Source organism: Gorilla gorilla, chromosome 3 (assembly GCF_029281585.2).
Source record: "Gorilla gorilla gorilla isolate KB3781 chromosome 3, NHGRI_mGorGor1-v2.1_pri, whole genome shotgun sequence".
In the NCBI taxonomy this organism is placed as follows: domain Eukaryota; kingdom Metazoa; phylum Chordata; class Mammalia; order Primates; family Hominidae; genus Gorilla; species Gorilla gorilla.
In genome coordinates this window covers 203,461,670-203,482,046 of record NC_073227.2, presented here as the reverse complement: position 1 = coordinate 203,482,046, position 20,377 = coordinate 203,461,670, and the positions used below count along the sequence as shown (strand labels likewise).

Here is a 20,377-nt window from a genome sequence, read left to right as displayed (position 1 = left end):
AGGTTCTAGTGATTCTCCTGCCTCAGCCTTCCAAGTAGCTGGGATCACAGGTGCCCACCACCACGCCCAGCTAATTTTTGTATTTTTAGTAGAGTCAGGGTTTCACCATGTTGGCCAGCCTGGTCTCCAACTCCTGACCTCAGGTGATCCGCCCACCCGGCCATATCAAGTAAATTTAAGTGGTCCTTTACCAATCTGACAAAAACAGGTTTAACTACATATTTGTAACGCCATAAGAACTTGAAGTAAAAGACAGACTTGGAGGCTGGGCAATCAGTCAACTAGCTTCTGCACTCAAAGGCGTCCTGAGTGCGGCTGTTCAGAGAGGAGGGCTGCTGAAAAATAAAACAAGCAGAAGACAGTCTCTGACCTGGGATTTACCATCTGAACAATAAACAATTCAACCCATTAAGTCTGTAGATAAAAGCAACCTACTAAGATCCTAGGCCGGGAGCAGTGGCTCATGCCTGTAATCCCAGCACTTTGGGAGGTTGAGGTGGGAGGATTGTTTGAGCCCAGGAGTTTGAGACCAGCCTTGGGCAACGTAGTGAGACTCAGTCTTTACTGAAAATTTAAAAATTGGCCAGGTGTGGCAGTGTGTGCACCAGACTGGAGGCTGAGGCAGGAGGATCATTACAGCCTGGAAGTTAAAGGTTACAGTAAGCTATGATTGCACCACTGTACTCCAGCCTGGATGAAAACCTGTCTCAATTTGGAAAAAAAAAAAAAAAAAAAAAAAAGCTCAGAGGAGGCTGTGATGAGTATGTAAGATATGAGGCAGTTTGCAATCACTTGCAAGAAGAATTCAGAAGAATTTAGGGTAAGAGTTGACAAGAGTTGACAAAGAAAAAGCCACACTAATAGTAATGACCTGTATGACAGCCTAGCATGTCAAGAAAACAGCAAACTGGGAGTGCAATTTTTAGGCCTGGATCTGTCCCTATCTTAGCTGTGTGAATTCAAAACTGTCAGTTGGTCTTTCTGGGTCTCATTCATTCAATTCAACAAGTACCCACTGAGCATCAACCAGTGCCAGGCACTGTTCTAGGCTCTGAAGATACCAGAGTGAACAGAAGTGCCCTGCCTTTGTGAAGTTTACTTTGGTAAACTGTTCTTAATAAGTTTAAGAAGAAGTCATGAATTGAAAGTAATAGTAGGAAAAGTCCAAACGGGTTTCTCTACTTCTATTAATACTACCTTGCTTTTATAATTCATCTAACAGCATCTACCAGAGAGATCTTCCCCCAAACACACCGTACTACTGTGTGACTGTTTTCTATGCTAAATTCCCAGGGATCCCAAAGGCACATTTAAACCTTTTGATCTGAAATTCATGGTCCTCCATGTTCTGGTTCCAACCCACTTTTCTAGCCTTATCTTCCAAAATTCTCTTTCGTGAACTTCATGCTCGAAGTAGGTCATTTGATATTTTCTCCAATATACTTTTCATATCCCACCTTTTAAAACTTGCTCATGTGCCTCTCTACCTGAAAAGCCTTCTCCTGTCACTTGTCCATAAGCCTACCTGTACTTCAGTCAGACTCAAGCATCTTCTTGATATGACACTGACTTGCTGAGCAGGGGAGAGAGAAGATCAGGTGATGCCCAAGCAAGATAATTTGCTTTTTTGGATTAAAGAGAAAAGTTTAAGGCAGGAAAGTGAATGAAGATATTATAAATTATGATTGTGATTGCATTATAATAAACAGATCCAAAAACATCTGGTTTTTAGAGTCAGTAGTTGTTGATTATGGATTGACTATGTAAGTGGAAAGAAATGAGTGTAAATGGACTCAAAATTATATGATTATGAATAGGATGATAAAGCGCTTACTAGGTAGCAAATAGTAGGTTTTCAACAAATGCTGCGTAAATTCCCTTTTTAAATTTATGAATTAATTTTCCTTAAGAAATTAGTAAGTTCCTAAAATAGACTGCAGTTAAATATTACATATTAATTCTTATTTTATAGAAAAACATTTTTACACTAATCATGACTAAGTACAACTAAAATTCAGTGATTACTGGGTTAAGCATCATTTTAAAAAGAAATAAAGTGTAATACTAGTTAATAACATCACAGAAATATATAAATGGGTTTGTGCTCTTACATTTATGAGAAGTAGCGGTCGTGTGTTAAATAGCATATGAAATAATGTCACAGACGGTTGTTTACATTAGATATCCTGCTTTATTTAAAAAAATAAAATTTAGAGATAGCTAAACACCACTATCACCCCTCTCTTCTCTCTCCTTCATTTTGTTTCTTTCCATCCTTTCATAGGCAACCGCTAGTGTATAGCTGGTATATATTTTCTCACTCACAGAACTCTAGTACATTTACTGTGTACTTCAGCTTGCCACCCCAAATGTTTTCCCCCATGATAGAAGCAGGTTTATTTTTGTGACGGACATATATTCTGGTACCATGTGAATCAGGCTCTGGGACATTGTCATGTTATCAGATTATGGCTAAGTCATATAAAATAAATTGTCTTAAACAGATAAGTCTAATATACATAGAATTATATTCTATGTGAGCTTAAGACATAGATAAATAATTCAATATATTGTTTCAAATGTACCTTTCTTTATTCAATTTTTACGTACTCTGTCCTAGGGTCATGATGATGATCTATTGTTTTATCAGAATGTAGAACTAGTTGTCTCATTTTAGAGTGTTTTCATTTTCACACTGCAGAGATTAATAAAATCTTCAAGTGGTCTCCTTCCAACAAGGTACCTCGTTAGAATTTAAAGTACACCATAGGCATTTAGAAGGAGACATCCCCTTATTGCTAATTGAGATATTCCTGGAAATGGGGGCTGGCGATGAATTTTACAAAAAATACACAAGCAGGTTATTTTTAACTGAAAAGATACTATCAACTTTTTTAATAAATATATTTTTAAAATCTTGAATATTTAATTCTATTCATTCTGCCTCAACTGAGGTGAGACAAATACTTTAAGTTTACAATTCTGATGCCCAACTCCTGAAAAACTAAAGTATTAGTCAGTATTAATGACTAATATTAATAGATAAATAAGTATTTGAATAAATTGGGTGTTTATACTGATATCTCAGCATGAAAGCAAATAATTTTTTTTTCAATTTTTGAAAGACTTTGTACTTTGAATCTCCTATTCCTAACTGGAAGCACAGAAGTGAAGACTGAGCTTTGCCTTTGTATGAAATGTAATATGCATGAAATTTAAATATACTTTAAAGAAATCAAACATATTATCATACATTCACAGACCTTCATAGTTTAAAAAAGGCCACGAATCTTGTTTAAAACAAACAATTGCACATTAAAAATAACTAATGTATAAAGCCTTAGATTCTGAATTCCAAAATTTAATTGTTCTACCCATTAAAGACACCATTCTGGTTCAGCCCTTAATCATGACACGTGAAAGGGCTATAACGTATTGTCACTCAACTCTTAAAAACTCCAGAATTCACCGAGATGAATACTATTGCTTTCAAAGTGGTCAACATAGGAGTTGTTGCCTTTTTCAGAAGTCATTTCTCAATATAATACTGAGAAATTTCTCTTTTGAAAAGGCCTCACAGGCTTTTAGCATTATTTTTTTCTGAATATAATTAACTGTGGTAAATACTCTCTCGGGAATAGATCTAATTTTTTTGAAATGCTGGTTAGTCAAGCCTGTGAAGGAAGGCAAGCAATCAAACTAGTTAAATTGGTATTTCATCAAAATGAGGAATGCCTATAATAACAAGAACTATTTTTATTTGTGACTTGGAAATAAACGCAATTTCAAAAAAGTAGTTTCAAAAAAGTTTGGTGAATGGTACTATAACGGAACATTGGAAAAGTAACAATCTATTCATAATAAGGACAACCCCCTTCATTTTTAGAATCTCTATTACGACCAAATACCAAAAGTGGCAGGCATATGCAGTCCATAGTACAACCATTTCCCTGGAAGCTGGTGAGTAAGCACACTCCTTTTTTCCTAGGATTTCTCTGCAGAGGATGCTGTCACTTCTTATCCTTAGGCAAGCTGCATTCACCAAAATACCACAAAAAGTACAAATACATACACAAAGAAAGCAGGACATGTATGGAAAAATAAGCTAACCCAGTAGCAAATGTAAACATTTAGTATCTATTTTATTTGTTCACATTATGTTTTATTACCACTTTAGTTTGATTTTTTTTTAAGAATTCTGAATCAGAGAATTGAAGAAACTCTATTTTATTTGTTCACATTATGTTTTATTACCACTTTAGTTTCATTTTTTTTTTAAGAATTCTGAATCAGAGAATTGAAGAAACTCTACAGAACTTCTACAAGAAGCTACGCTGTTCAAAATCATTGATCTGGTTCACTTCCCTCCTTTTACAGGTAGCAATACAGAAAAGTCCAGCGACTTTTCGAAGGTCACACCACCAGATAAGTTTGCTAATTTACTCAACTTCCTAACCGGAAGGTTTTAGTTGACCAAAACTATAAAAAGACCACCAATAATTAGCCTTAGGCACAAAGGAGTAAACACAAACATAATCTATCATTTTGCCAGGTTCAATAAAAACCATTCTGATGTGTTAATAGCCTTTAATAGTAAAAACATTAGCCATCAATTAAATAAACAAGCCATTCAATGGGGAATAGAAATGTCAATAAAAGCATAATCTACTAATTTTCAAATCAATGATGCTAATCCTTGCTAGATATTAATCAGAGAGTGGACATTAGCTATACCATAGATGATCACACCTCATTAAAAAAATCTGAATTAAAAACAAAAACAGGAGAACAATACAAAACATATATTGCCTCAATAAGCACTTGATAAATTAAATGATTTGCCTTGAGCAAATATGAGAATGTTTGTAACATCCAATGGTTACAACGTTTATGAAAAGTTATAGACTGGTATCATATTTCTATTCTAGAATAGGAAATAGAACTTACATGTAAAGCAAAATTTAGGACTAAAATCAAAACAAAACCTAATTTGACAACTGCACTGGATGCAGAACTCAGTAATGAAGAAAGACAGGCCGGACATGGTGGCTCGCGCCTGTAATCCAACACTCAGGAGGCCGAGGCAGGAGGACTGCGTGAGCCAAGGAGCTAGGAAACTAGCCTAGGCAATATGGTGGGACCCTTTTTCTACAAAACAATATTTAAAAAATTAGCTGGGCATGGTGGCACACACCTGTGGTCCCAACCATTGGCAAGGCTGAGGTGAGAGGATCACTTGTGCCTAGGAGTTGGAGGCTGTGGTGAGCCATGTTTATGCCAATGCACTCCAGTCTAGGTATCGAGACAAGGTCTATCCTCAAAAAAAAAAAAAAAAGATATACATGATTTAGGTATTTGCATGTCTGGGTTCAAACCTCTCACTAACAACCAACTTAACTGTTCTATGACTTAGTTTCCATATCTTTAAAAGAGAGATCATAAAAGTATTTAATTTCATGAGTTGTTCTGAAGATGAGATGAAATCATATATAATGGGTTTAACACAGATGCTTATCTTTCAGTAAATAATAAATGTCAGCTATTATTAGGCCTTGGCTTCTCTTCTTACAAAATGTCCAGTCTGGATTACATAATTTTGAAGATTATCTTCAGTTCTAAAAGTCTCTAATTCTATTCATTTTCTCAGGAGAAAGTAAAATTGGTTTTTAGAGTATTGTGGGGTTTTTGTTCTTTTTTTTTTTTTTTTTGAGAGACGGAGTCTTGCTCTGTCACCCAGGTTGGAGTGCAGTGGCACAATCTCGGCTCACTGCAACCTCCGCCTCCCGAGTGCAAGAGATTCTCCTGCCTCAGCCTCCCGAGTAGCTGGGATTACAGGCGCATGCCACCACGCCCGGCTAATTTGTTTGTATTTTTAGTAAAGACCGGGTTTCTCCACGTTGGCCAGGCTGGTCTTGAACTCCTGACCTGAGGTGATCCACTTGCCTTGGCCTCCCAATGTGCTGGGATTACAGGCATGAGCCACCATGCCGGGCCCAGCTGTTTTTGTTCTTAAGGTAGATGAAGATGGAGCAAGAGAGCAGAAATACGGAGTTTCTTTTCCTCTTCTTCTAGTACTCCTCACCTGTAAATCTCTCGACGGCAAAACGTTTGTCAGTCCTTCCAGCATTCCTCACCTATTAATCTTCTGGTAACACAATCATGGAAGGTGTACTGATTCTTGTTCTAAATTATCATCTTAAAGATTATCTCTTCCCTACTTTAGTCATCCAAAGAGAGTTGCATTAGATATGATGTTTACCAGTTTTTAAAAAATTATAATCATGAGTATCTTTATCAATGTATATACATTTCAAGTTAACTGTACATGTAAGTTAACATTTTTTTCTTACTCAAATTTACTGTTAGGCTTCAATGAACTTCTTTTCATTGTGGAAATTAACATTTTGCTTCACCTAAACACCTAACACCTACCGGAACTTAGCTACCCCAAAATCTCACCCAACAGAAAATGCAAAGAAATGGAGGCATTAAGCCAAAAGGTCTTCAGAGAAGCCAAAACTAATGAAGTTAATGAAATTAGCTCTGAGTCTTTACTCAGAACCTTTCTGTTCTTATTTCATTCATACATTACAATAACAACAACAAAATAACCTGTGTTGTTTGATGACAGAGCAGTAGTAAGAAGTGAAAGCTGACAGCACGGCCAGGCCAGTTAGACAGGGATACTCAGCCTTATCAGCTCCTATGTAAGCCATTATATTTTCACACAGAACAATAAAATAACTGATGTTTGTAATGACCTTCCATCACCACAAAATTAAATTATATTTAGTGTACTCATCCAATAAGCATTCGAGACTTATGGAATAACTATTTTCTTAGCATCATGCTTAGTGCTGGTATGTAAGGACGAATGAGACAAAGTGGTTTTCTGAAAGAACTTGTCCCCCTAGTGGGGGAGACAGAAATGTAAACAAATGACTACAGGATAATGTGTTAAGTGCTCACAGAAATAAGAATCAGGTGCTAAGGAAGCACGAGAGGAGGAAGAGCCAAAGGAAATGCTGTGCAAGGCCAGGTGCGGTGGCTCACGCCTGTCATCCCAGCACTTTGGGAGGCTGAGGCGGGTGGATCACCTGAGGTCAGGAGTTCGAGACCAACCTGGCCAACATGGTGAGACCCCGTCTCTACTAAAATACACAAAATTAGCTGGGTGTGTTGGCGCGCGCCTGTAATCCCAGCTACTCGGGAGGCTGAGGCAGGAGAATCGCTTGAACCCGGGAGGCGGAGGCTGCAGTGAGGCGAGATCATGCCACTGCACTCCAGCCTGGGCAGCCTAGTGAGACTCGGTCTCAAAAAAAAGAAATACCATGCAAGTCAGCTCTTGGAAACTCTGTCAGATGCAAGGAAGGGGCACAGGCAGCACCGACCAGCGAACATACTGGTGCGAAGGTGGGAGTGGAAGAGCAGTGGAGGGTGAGGTATGGTCACCAAGGGTCTGATAAAACACAACTCAGAATGACAACTGTGACGACAGTGTGGAGGCTGGATTAAAGAAAAGACAGGCAGGAGGCAGGGCAACCCAAATGGAAAGCTTAGTCTAAGGAGAACTGAAGAGAGCTTGAATTTGGGCCCTGATGGTGGGAACAGAGTGGGGGAATGAGAGTTTATAGTTCATTTTAAACACCTTTTGATCCAATTTGTTCTTTAAATAAATGATTCTTAAACAAATAAGTCCTTTCTGATCAAGAAAATGTGACTCTCTCCTGAACGAACTATTTTTGATGATCTTGAGTCCCTGAGATTTTAGTGTTACATAATTCATAGTATGATGATAAGGAGATATCTCCAATAAAGTCTGAAATATTATTTTAGGTATTTTGGTAATGGGCCAGTTTTTTCTTTCATATGATAAAAAGATTTATACTCAGCTCCCATTAATTGTAACAAAAGAGAATTCAGTATAAAGTGAAGCATACGCTAAACTCCAATCAGTAATGTTTCACAGCTTTGCCTAGGGAAACAAAAATCTTGTATGCAGCACTTAATTGCTTTAACTGGAGTTTCCAAAAACGTTAGCTCTTGTACTGCGTTTAATAAAACTCTTCCTCTTATTGAACAATACTTGTTCAAACATTTAAGCAAGAATGCCATTTTATTGGAGTTGATATAAAATACATCACAAGGAAAATCTTGGCCATAAAGTTAAGAAATATAAACTATAAATCTTATGGCTTTGTTTTAATTTTGTAATGGAAGTGATGACTCCAGAACGGCAGCAATAGAACTACTAAAACTTGAATAACTTTCAAGTAAACATACTTAGGCACTTGTTAAAACAAACATTATTCCCACTGCTAAAATCGAGGTTGGCAAGTCTTTCCTCTTATTAGCTTAAAAACAATTTGAAAAGTAGCAGAATTGCAGCTTCTTTGCAAAAAGACTAATCATCATCATTAAAAGACCCTTAAAAGCAAATACAGAATGGTCAGCAAACCTGATCACCTTCATTTTTAATGAAGGGGTATTTCCATATAAATCGATGTATGAAACACACTTAAGAAAGAAACTAACTTTAATTTTCACCTTCATTCTGATGATCTACAATCAGAGGAAATAATATTTGAAAATGAAAAGAAAGAATATGATAAAGCCATATGTAAAAATGTGTAAATGATAAAACAAGCAGGGGTGGCTGTCATAAAATAGCCAAATGGCTTTTTCCACCTCCATCAAGGTCACTTTACTGATGATGGGCTCAATAAGATGATAATGCATTTAACCACTTTCCTTGCATCTGACTTCGACCTCACAAATCCAAATGGCCTTGTTTAACTACCCTGGCCTTTCAGCATTTCCCTGAACAAAGATAATTAAGGAGATGTACTGCCCCCTACTATCACAGGAATTGAAAGCCAAATAAACTTTTAAGAGCTCAGCCAGGTGTCTACTCCGCTAATGTACAACTTTGAAGCAGGAGGTAAAATGAAATAATGGTTAAATAATTATAAAAGGTTACAACTGTGAAGCAGGAGGTAAAATGAAATAATGGTTAAATAATTATAAAAGGTTAACAATGTTAAATTTGTTATATAAGGTAATTTTGTTTTATTTAAAAGAAAAGGCATAAAAAGAGATCCAGATTACATGTTACAGGTCTCTAGACAGCAGGCCCCATCTCTCCCTGCAGTTTAAGGCTAAGGAAAAAAAGGTACTGTACACAAACCAGGATGAAAACAATTCACTGAAACTTTCACACATCGTTTTAATTTTTTACAAATTTTAAGTTAATATATATATAACCACAAAAGACTAAAGTGTTTTTTATGTTAGTTCCATATTAGTCATTTTGTTACATTTTGTAATATATTCTGCCTCCTCAATGTACAAACCGAGACATTTATGTCAAACACTATTTAATATTAAGTTAGGGGAATAATAACATTTAAGAGAGAAACTCTGTTTTTCTTTTAAATACTATAGTATGTCGTTTCCCAAATTTAACTATTATTTAAATGTGACATGCCCACAAATATTTGTGTGTACTTTTCAATTATTATTCCTCCCTTGTAAAATGAATTTACCATCATACCAACATAACATCTATGGCATAAACTGTTTCTGGGAAACCAAAAAGGTAGTGGTTTTCAACCTGCAAAACAACTGCCGATAGTAAAATTTTTACTTTCAACAGTAAAAATTAAGAGTAGACATTTCAAAACTTAAATACATAGGATTTTAACTGAACAGCTGGGTCTGTAACAAAAATCAATGTATAAACAACAATCCTAAAACAACTGGTTTCTTAAATATGAAAATACCATCCTTTCAAACCTGCTATATATGTATACATATATATATATATACATATAAAAATAATGTCTATAGTACACACATTGTTATTCTTTATAGGGAAAACCAAACTTGGACATATCAGAAGACAACGTATTCCAAATACCCAACAAGAGAACTCAATTCAGGTCAAAAGGCCTTATGCAAAAATGAGTATTAGAATAACTTTTCATCTTAGACAAAACTCCAACAAGAGTTATACAACTTTTATTTATTGCATATTATCTATTGCTAGAGGTATCTGTCATACCAAATTGATAAATCTAAGCATAATAAATTTCTAATGCAAAACATCTCTTCAGAATAAAGAAGTGTGTTACTTGGGCTTTAAAACAGTCAATGTTTCTGGATATGAATCACTTCACGTGATTATAGCCAAAATAGCACTTATCATTCATAACTTAAAATCCATATTTACATGCTTTAGATTTGTCTAGATCAAAGTGATCCAGCAAAAATGTCACTAATGATCCTAATCTGAACCTTTGGGAACCCTCCTGCTCCTCTCTCCTACTCCTCTAATAGCCCTTATCCTTTCATTCCTTTCTCTCTGCCAGGAAGTTCCACGGCTTGTATTTGTGACTGCAGTTGTGTTAGCTAAGAACCAGGCCACTGAAAGATCTAACCATTTGGCCACAACTACTTAGAAGTTCTGGTCTAACCCAGAAGGGTACAGTTTAGTGCACACCCCCCCGCCCCCCGTCCCCTGCCAAAAAAAAAATCTAAAAAGAAAACTTCTGCTCCTAATAATTTATTTATTTACTTTATTCACCAAACCATTCTATCTCCTTCATGGTACCATTTTCCCACAACATTCAAATATCCTTCAGGAAGAATATCCTATTTCTCAAGTGTTAGGTGCTAAAGCACTCACATCTATGATAAGATAGAATAAGTACAGCCATCCTTTAATTTAAACTACATATGTCTGTATGTGTGCATGAATACATATACATTTTCACAGAGTAAGAAATCCATAATCAAGCATTAATATATCATATTAGTGTGAAATTTAAACTTTCTTTAAATGAGACAAAGTTACTATAAAATAACTCATTTTAATAAAAATTTAAAACAAATATATTGTCCTGTATTTAGCATTTACATCTGGATTGCTAGAAAGGTGGCTTGTTAAAAATCTTTATTCACAATTGTTTAAAGTAAAGCCTACCAAACGAAATAAATTATAAACATAAAGAACTGATGTTCCAAAGCCCAGTCTCTTAATTGCTGATCAGAGCTGAAAACAGATCTTTTTCCCCCACTAATTGAATGAGTCTTGTTAAATCTTTTGAAATGAACTTTAGAAAATGCAAGAATACAGCTTAGAACAGGTTCTTTAATTTGGGTCATTTTCTGTTACTTGCAGTAGTGACGGGTGCTTAGCAACGCTGTTCTGGTGGCCCTTTTAAGGGAATGAATACCTGAAATACAGCATTTTAATCTATTTTATAGCATTAATTATCAGGATCACTGTATTTAGACAGTGCCTCCTTTGCCACTTGCCTACATTATGAAAGAAAGGAGTCCCGTGAAAAATTGAATGTATTATTCCAGATGCCAGAAGATCCTGTGCAACCCTTTAACCAAGTAAAAATATGTAGGAACATAAAAACTAACAGTAAATAGAAGCCACAAAAAGCTTTAGTTTAAATGTTTAGACAAGGATATTACACTGAAAATCAGTGTTCAGACATCAGTAGAAGAGTCCATGTGAAGTCGCTTTTCTTTTTCTAAATCTTCGAGAAGAATTAAATTCTATTATCCCCCACACTAGGCCACTGCTATCTAAGAAACGTGACGCAACAGCCAAAATTTAGTATGATTTTATTTGGTAATTAAAAATCTGCTGAATACTTTAAATATTTTTTTATAAAAGAGAGCTTTTATATAATAACAAGAATATCATTTGAATTATGGCCAAGTTATTCACTTCATATTTATTATAATGTGCTGCAATGATAAACTACTGAGAAGGCAAGAAAACAAGGTAAAACGCAGGGCTACAGAGCAGTTTCTAAGAAATCAAACTGCCATGTCATACTCTGGAAATACGTCCATTCACATCTTATTAATGATCAATACAACAGGTTAAGAAACTAGTCATTAAAAACATTTGGAATGCGCCTTTCTATCTTTTCCTGATGTCAACTGTCATTGTTAAAAGTACAACTCTTTTAACTTTTTCCTCATAATTAAACAACTCATTTTAGATATCATGTCCTGAAGAAGGAAGGTAACGCTCTTATACAGCACTATTCTTCTCTATCTTCACAGCTAATAAGAGATCAAGTGACTCCCTCTTTGTCTAGAATGTACCCTAATTTCAGTCTTTCACAGCCAATTTTTTAAAGCTTTTTAACACTTAGTCTCTGAAGATGAGAGAAAGGAACCAGGTGAACCACCTGCATTCATATTTTTGTGAGTTTCAGTCTCAGTTAATGTATAATCACCACCTCTTTAAATTAAGCATACTTTATAGCGGATCTCAAATTCATCATCACATTGTGTAAATGACAGTATAAAATGGGATAACACCAACACTTCTCAAGTTTTTTAACCTCGTATAGCAGATGGCTTCTGCCTAGAGTTTAGTGTTTTGAACGCTGCAGTCGCATTTTAATACCTGGGAGTCCGCTGGAAAAAAAAAAAATGTGGGGCACAGAGCAGTACATGCTGCACTAAAATATTCGGCTGAGAGGGAGGCTTAGTTAAGTTAGCTGATTTCTAAAATGCCTTCTCTGGGTATTTGCAATCCTTTCTTAAGGACTACTTTAACAATTAGCACACAGAGGTCTTTGGATGGCTCTCTGAAACATTTAAAACCAGAGAACAAAAGGTTTATTTTAAAAATGAAAACCTTGGCTTGTTCAACTCCAGACGTGAATCTGCTTTCAATTACTGAAAGTATTTCCACTTTAGTGGAAGGGGATCAAATCTTCAACTACACCATCTTAAGGCACTGAATCTGATTATATTAGGCTTTCAGAAGACAGAATGACTTTGTGACACAGGCACATATAGCTGTATATATCATTTATAAGATATTCCAGAGAGACAGAGACGCCAGCACAGGAGAGCGAGGAAATGTGACTTTCTCATTCCCAGAGCTGCCACAGATCTTTGTTTTGTTTGATTGAACTACACACATCAATGGCAAATGCTTTTTACTTTAATAGCTACAGCACAAGTTTTTCCAAACCATCTCCAACTATCTTTGCACGGGAGTAGCCTGCATCGAAGCACAACTGCGAAGTTGAATTTCTCTGAGAGACTGCTCTACTAAACCTGACAAAAATCACACTACGTATTTCGCAGGCAAAAGACTGCTCTTTAATGAGCAACCTTATTTTGTACCTTTTCCCCCATTAAGCAATTAGTATGATGGATTTTAGTTAATGGAACCAAAAGGCTTATTAATTTAAGCTCAATGCCGATTTTTGCACATTTCAGACATAAATTATCCAAAATCACTACTGCTAAGACTAGCTCCCAACGAATTCGTAAAAGTCACCGAATGCAGGCAAAAAGGCAGCTGTGCCTCACGGATTAGGACAGTACACTACTCATAAAAAAAAAAAATCCATCTAATTAAAAATACCGGGAACAAAAGACTCCATTCTCCCCGCGGCTACCTGCACCACTCCGGGTGACGAAGAGTCATCGAGAAAGTTCAGCCTCCATCTCTTCGAAATCCTTAAATGTGGTCCCTCAGGGGTTAAAAAGCCACCTCATCTCAGATACGAATGTTGCCTCCGAACCGATTCAAACCCGCGCCGAGCCTCCTCCCATTCCGACACCACAAGGGAGAAAAGCGGAGCCACCGGCCCCGGAGCGGAGCGCAGCCGCCGCAGCCGCCGCCGCCACCGCCGCGGTCCCCGGAGCGAGCGAGCGACCCTGCCGCGCGGGGAGCCTCACCGGGAGCCGCGCTCCGCCAGCCCGCCCCAGGCCGCCGCCGCCGCCGCCGCCGCGCTCACCCACCTTGCCGCGGCGCGCCCTCGCTGTGGCCGTGAGGAACCGAGCCCGGCGCTGCCAAGTTGCCTGGGTCTGGAGCGTATCGTGTTACAGCGCCCGGCTCCGGGCTCGGGCTGCGCGCGGCGGCCAGACATGATAGGCTGAGGCTCCTCTGTTTACACCCGGCCGCCGAGGGGGCGGTGCGCCGCTTAACCCCTTCGCGCCGGGCCGCCACCGCCGCCGCCCGCCAGCCCCGCGCCCAGCGCCCCGGCTCGGCCGCCGCCTCACCCCCTCGCCCCGCTCCACACACGCGGGCCGGGGCCTGTGAGCAGCCGTGCCCCCAGCGAAGACGGGGGAACTGCACTGAGAACCCGCTCCCGGCACGCTCCGAAGACCCCGCGGGGCGGCATCCTCCCCTCCACACACGCACGCTCGCGAGCCGCCCCGGGCAGCGGCCGTGTTCTTCGGCGGGGCTTCGCCGGCGGCTTTTGATCCTGCCTCAGAGCTGTTCTCCGGCAGCGCTACTTTCCCGTGCTCACAAAAGCATCTCTCTCCCAACCCATGAACGGATCCCGACCCCTGCTCTGCCACCATTCATGCGTCCCGCATCCGAGGTGTCGCCTTCACCCACACGCCCCACGTCCCCGCGAAACTCGGCCCTCCAGCTCGCGGGACGCGCTGCCTGCCAGGCGGGCCCGGCGGCACCTCGGGGGCGGGAGGGGTCGGTCGCAGGGCCCCGAGCCTGGCGCCCGCGGGGCGTCCGCAGCGAAGGGGTGGGTGTCGCTCGTGAACGCGGCAGGGACCAGCTCAGCCCGCGCTCGCCCCTCGGCCTCGGCCACCGCCTCTCCGCCACTTTCTCGGCCCCTGGGGTGGACCGGCCCGTGGCGGGGGCTGCTCTGCGCCCTCGTCCCCGCAGCAGTCGCGGACCCCCATTAACGCTGACGAGTCAGTGTCGCGACCCGGGGAGAGAAGACGGTCCCAGGGGCTGAAGGCATGTGTGCAAGTGGCCCGAGCCACTCTCCATGATATGCCAGGGCTGGACAGCCCTGATCCGGAATAGCTAATGTGGTGTTCTAACTAGCTTTACTTTTAAATAAAACATACTTCAATATTGCATCACTTAAATTTTTATAAAAAATTGTGTTTTTTCCCCTCCAGATCCACTATTATCATTATTTTTGCATTGCTTCCAGTCCAACGTCCTTCCTTTAATTTTTCTTCCAGAACATTCCATTCCCCCAGCCTCTTCCTCCATTAAACTGAGAATTGAATGACTGAATGTTGGGTGAATTTTTGGATTCACCGGTGCTTTCTTCCAATCCCTCCAAACCTCTCATTTTTATAAAGAAACAAGGAAAACATGAAGCACTTTACATCACAATACCAGTATCAACAACATATCTTTATCAGCTCTCATTCCATATTTTAACTACCTTCTAAATACAGACCCAAACCAAAAAATTAATACTTTAAGAAAGGAAGGATCAGTGTTCTCTTTTCATTTATCAGTAAGATTAGCAGACTGCAATTAGAATTTCTCTCTTCCCCCACCCTCTTTCCTCCAGTAAAGACAAAATGCTTTCCTCATTCCCATGATTCAACAGTAACAGTAATTTCTTTATCTTCTTGAACATAATACCTTTACCTTGACTTTTGTCGCTTTTTATACCCAATGCTACAAGAATATGAATACAGCTCTTCTACCTCTTTGTAGACACTTTTCTTTCTCATTTTCCATTACGTCTAAGACATCCATCCTCATATACATGGAAATATCTAATGCCGCTCAGGGTTTAAGCAGTCTCTACACCTTAGTTTTTTTTTTCTATCACTAACTCTGGGTCTCTAAAATCGTGACTCACAAACACACTCTATTACAACGTCACAACCAGCCTGTCTATTCCTCCATTAATAATCAATATATTCACCCTTTAATTGGGACACTGTGAAGATATCATAGAAATTATTTAAACACAAGGCGGTTATTTAAAATTTAGACATTCCTTTGACACTGTATAAATTTTGAAGTTATTTCAGGGTTTTGAAATTCTTTCTCTTTAGTAAATTGGGTCAAAAAATAGAACAATAGGTATGTTGTTGGGCACTGCAAAACTTCTAAGCTCTTAAGCAAATATCTTCCTTAAGTCTTAATGTTTTGAAAAGGATCATTTCACAAATCAATGCAATGCATGTGTCTTCTGAGGGGGGTGGGGGGTAACCTGAAGTAATTGCAAATAAACACCATATAACTAGGGCAGAGGATGAAGATGATGTTGTTCAATTGGAATCTTTGAAGAATTAAATTGGCAGAACATTACACGGTTAAAATTTGCCAAGAGGCTGGGGCGGCATGGCTCATGCCTCTAATCCCAGCATTTTGGGAGATGGAGGCGGGCAGACTGCTTGAGCCCAGGAGTTCAAGACCAACCTGAGCAATATAGGGAGACTCCATCTCTTAAAAAAAAAAAAAGTGCTAGGACCTGGGGGCTTGTCTATGCTTCAAAAATGCACTCCTTGATTTTTGACAACCACAAGTTAGCAAATCTGGACTTGGACTAGAACGTTCGAATGCAGAAAGATAAGCACAGTAATGGAAGAATGAAAGGTTTTAAGATCTTAAACCATTGTTTGGGTCAAGATGAATCTCAAGAAGACTGATCCTCTGGCCTGCTCATTTCCCCAGATGAATGCTATGTATATTGGTCACTGATCGATAGCATTTATTAAAATTTCCATTTAAAATGCTAATTAGATATAAGTATTACATACAGGTTAGGCAAAATTTTATATTGGAGTGTACTGGAATATTCTACATGTATATCTAGTTCCACCTTTTCTGAATACAAAACTAATTATGTATTTCCAAATTAGACAAAGGTGGGATCCCTTGAGAATAATCAAGGATTTACACTGAACGAAGCTGAGCAGTAGAAGTAGCAGCCCATGGGGCAAAGGCAGAGGAAGAGACATGGTTTTAAACAATTTCTATTGTTGAAAAGTGAAGGATGGTTTCCACATATATCTTCCCAAGAAAAGATACACAGTTTTGTGGACACCCCCATGCATACATTAAATCACTGCCGTCTTTTAAATACAGGAGTCCACCAAAGAGTTCCACAGAGACGTGTAATGAGGCCCACGTTCAACTTCTGTTTTCTTCTACTATAGTTTGCCATATCGATGATGTCAGAGATAATTAGCATTATGGATATCGCCTTCTATAACTTAAGCAATTCTTGTCTAAGATCTGCGGAATTCCCCACAGTTCCATGAGCAGACACTATCAAATATATTGAATTATGTGGCTATTTTATATTGTGAATGAATAACCACATGGAATCATACTTGCAATATTAAATGAATTTTACTTAAAACTGAATTCAGTTCTTTAGGCACAAAAATCTAATGACCGAACACCACAAGGAAGATTTTTAAAAATGCATGAACCAAACCAAATCAAAGCAAATTGTATTTAAAAAAAAAATAAAAAGTCCACAAATGAGCTGTTACTTCAAACTGACACCAACTTAGCTTCATATTAAGAATGCTTCTGACCTCCCTCTCCTTAGGCCAAAAACCTTGAAGAAAAATCGAATTGTAACCGACACTGAGATTATTACCTTTCCCGCTAATTATTAAGTACCAAATCCATATTGTCAGGGGTGCTAATACAAAATCAAAATCAAACACTCATAGCTATACTAAATAGATGATTATGATTAAAGCTAACACTAAGCACTTCATTTTATGACTGGCATTTGATACACACCATTTTTATTTAATTTTCTAATCTCATATGAGAAGAGTAATATCATCCCATTTTATAGATGAGGAACTGGAGCTTAGGGAAGTTAATCATGTGCCCACATAGTTACAGAGTGCTTGGGCCTAAACACAGTTCCAGGTTTGATGGACTCAGGAGCCTGCCGCTTAACCATTTCTCTAAATATTTAGACAGTATTGACTCAATAGTTAAAGCTGGTTATTGGCCAGGCACGGTGGCTCACACCTGTAATCCCAGCACTTTGGGAGGCCGAGGTGGGTGGATCACCTGAGGTCAGGAGTTCGAGACCAGCCTGGCCAACATAGTGAAACCCCATCTCCACTAAAAATACAAAAAATTAGCCAGGCGTGTTGGCATCCCCCTGTAATCCCAGCTACTCGAGAGGCTAGGGCAGGAAAATCAATTGAACATGGGAGGTGGAGGTTGCACGTTGCAGTGAGCCCAGATCACGCCATTCCATTGCAGCCTGGGCAGCTGGGCAGGAAGAGCAAAACTCCAACGCAAAAAAAAAGAAAGCTGGTTATTAGGAGTGTAGTTCACCGTTTAAATAAAATTTATCAGGATAAGCCCCACCAAAGATTTGGAAACATAATATTCCATTTGAAAATTGATAACTTGTGGATTTGAGAAGGAGCAAAATAAAAAAAGGGATAGTCCTCAATTTCTCCTGTGTTTTCAAATTACCTCAAGAGGTCAGGAAACAAATAGGCCAATATTAGTATCCTCTGAGAGCTGGAATCTTATAGAGGAAAAAAATGGCTAACAAACATTCCTAAACACTGGAATTAGGGATTGTCATAGGTCAATATATGTCTGTCCCTCTAGAATCTAGTCTGTTTAGACTGACTCTTAAAAATTATACCTTTATTTGTAAATATATATATATTTTTAAAAGCATATCAAAGAAATTGTGTTACCAAAATTATAGCACACTGAGATCAATTGGTAATAATAATGGTACATTAGTTAGATCCTGTGAATAAAATTGTAGATTTTGTCTTATGTTTTGCCAACTGTTATTTTGTCAGTAGCACATAACTTTCTAACAGCTATATGGATTCTGATGTAAAACTATAAGCTGACATAAAACTATATTTAAAATCATGGGTCTTTTCTCCAGTAAAGTTCAATTATCATTTACATTGGAACAGAAATAAAGGTTTGAGAACAAAGTCTTGTAATAAAGGCCAATTCATAATTTTTCACAGATGTCTACAGTAAATCTAAAATGCTAGTATAATAGCTAGGTGATTCTTTCTTTGATTTATCCTATGGAAAAATCCACCCACAATAGACATATTTATTTCACAATAATAAATGACCCACATCTGAAATCATTTCTAAAGGTGAGTTCTCTTTACTTTTAAAGGTGTTAAATTATTTCACCCCCAAAAAACCAAATGCTTTGTGGAATCTGATACATGATGAAGACTTAGGTCTCTTTCTTTAGATATCCAATCATGTCCACTGCTTGCCAAAAGCACTGGTCCTTAATTTTGTCCTAACTCAGATGACCTTGGGCAGGAGCCTACTGGGTCCTCTACAGCCCGGGCAGGCAGGGAGGAGGAGGAAGCAGGATCTGGGTGTGTGTGATGAGGTCTGGACTCTTTGTAGGGGGCAATCAAGCAATGCGCTGTATACGAAAGGCTTAGTGAGCTTCAGCCCTGTCCTGGCAACTATCCAAGTAGGAGGGAAGGGGGTGAGGTAGGGACATCATTCCTACTGGTGGTGAGAGGCAGGAGGGCAGAGCTTCAAGAGAAATCCAGATGGCCAGCAAGAGTTAGCTGGGGCTGTGGATGCCAGGAACTGAGTACGTAGCAAGAGCTGAGGGCCCAACCCAAGTCAAGCCATCAGGTGTCCAACAATGTTAGAAGACAATCTATAGCACAGAGAAGTATATGGAAGCCTAGTGTTATCAGTAACCTCCATGACTAGGGAAGGATAGGAGTGGCCAAGCTAGAGGGAGTGCTGCTTATCCCTGGCACATTGGATTCAGGGGCTGCAGACACACTAATTCCTAGGCCCACCCAGGGATGGCAGTATGTGTCTATGCTTGGCAACTTATTGGGGTTCACCTGACTTTTAGGCTTTGATAATATGAATACATTTTGGGGAGTATTTTGAATGTATTCTTTGGCAGTCCAAGATAAAGAAATAGAAGTGTGATAAATAAAGATGATTGAATTGTTTTTAATTATGGAGCAAATTCTTCAATCTGGACCATCTGTTTCCAACCATCATTCCATTCACCCATTCCCAAAACACTTGTGTTGGTTCTCAGGCCAGACACGGTGGCTCATGCCTGTAATCTAACACTTTGGAAGGCTGAGATGATGGATCATTTGAGCCCAGGAGTTCAAGACCAGCCTGAGCAACATGGCGAAACTACATCTCTACAGAAAAGAACCCATATATATATATATATACACACACACACACACACACACACATATGTACACACACACACACACACACACAAATTAGTCGAGTGTGCTGGCATATGCCTGTAGTCCCAGTTACTCTGGAGGCTGAGGCAGGAGGATCACTTGAGCCTCGGAGGCGGAGGTTGCAGTGAGCCATGATTGTGCCACTGCACTCCAGCCTGGGTGACAAAGCAAGACTCTATCTCTAAAAAAACAAGCAAACAAACAAAAAGACCAAGCATTTTTGGTTGAATGTCAAAAATCTTTGAAATTAAATGTATTACTATAAGTACTTTGTTTTGATTGTTTAGAAACGAAGAATTATTCATTGGTGACTAGTGCAGTGGTGTTGTCAGATGGGTAGTTGTCTATAGTGGCAATAGCCGTGCATAGATCAAATCCT

At 39.0% G+C, this 20,377-nt stretch overlaps 1 protein-coding gene across 24 annotated transcripts in view; it reads right to left on the bottom strand.

Moving 5' to 3' along the window:
- The window catches only part of TENM3 (teneurin transmembrane protein 3), a 652,872-nt gene that overhangs the window by 333,668 nt on the left and 298,827 nt on the right, over positions 1–20,377 (bottom strand). For 5 of the 24 annotated variants that reach the window (XM_055385120.2, XM_055385121.2, XM_055385124.2 and 2 more), the window contains exon 1: positions 13,795–14,021. The exons of 18 other annotated variants lie outside the window; for them this stretch is intronic. The gene's annotated coding sequence lies outside the window, so the exon portion shown is untranslated. Of the gene's footprint in view, positions 1–13,448; positions 13,673–13,794; positions 14,022–20,377 lie in introns of those variants that run through there. One more of the 24 variants, XM_063705660.1, reaches the window with a different exon arrangement.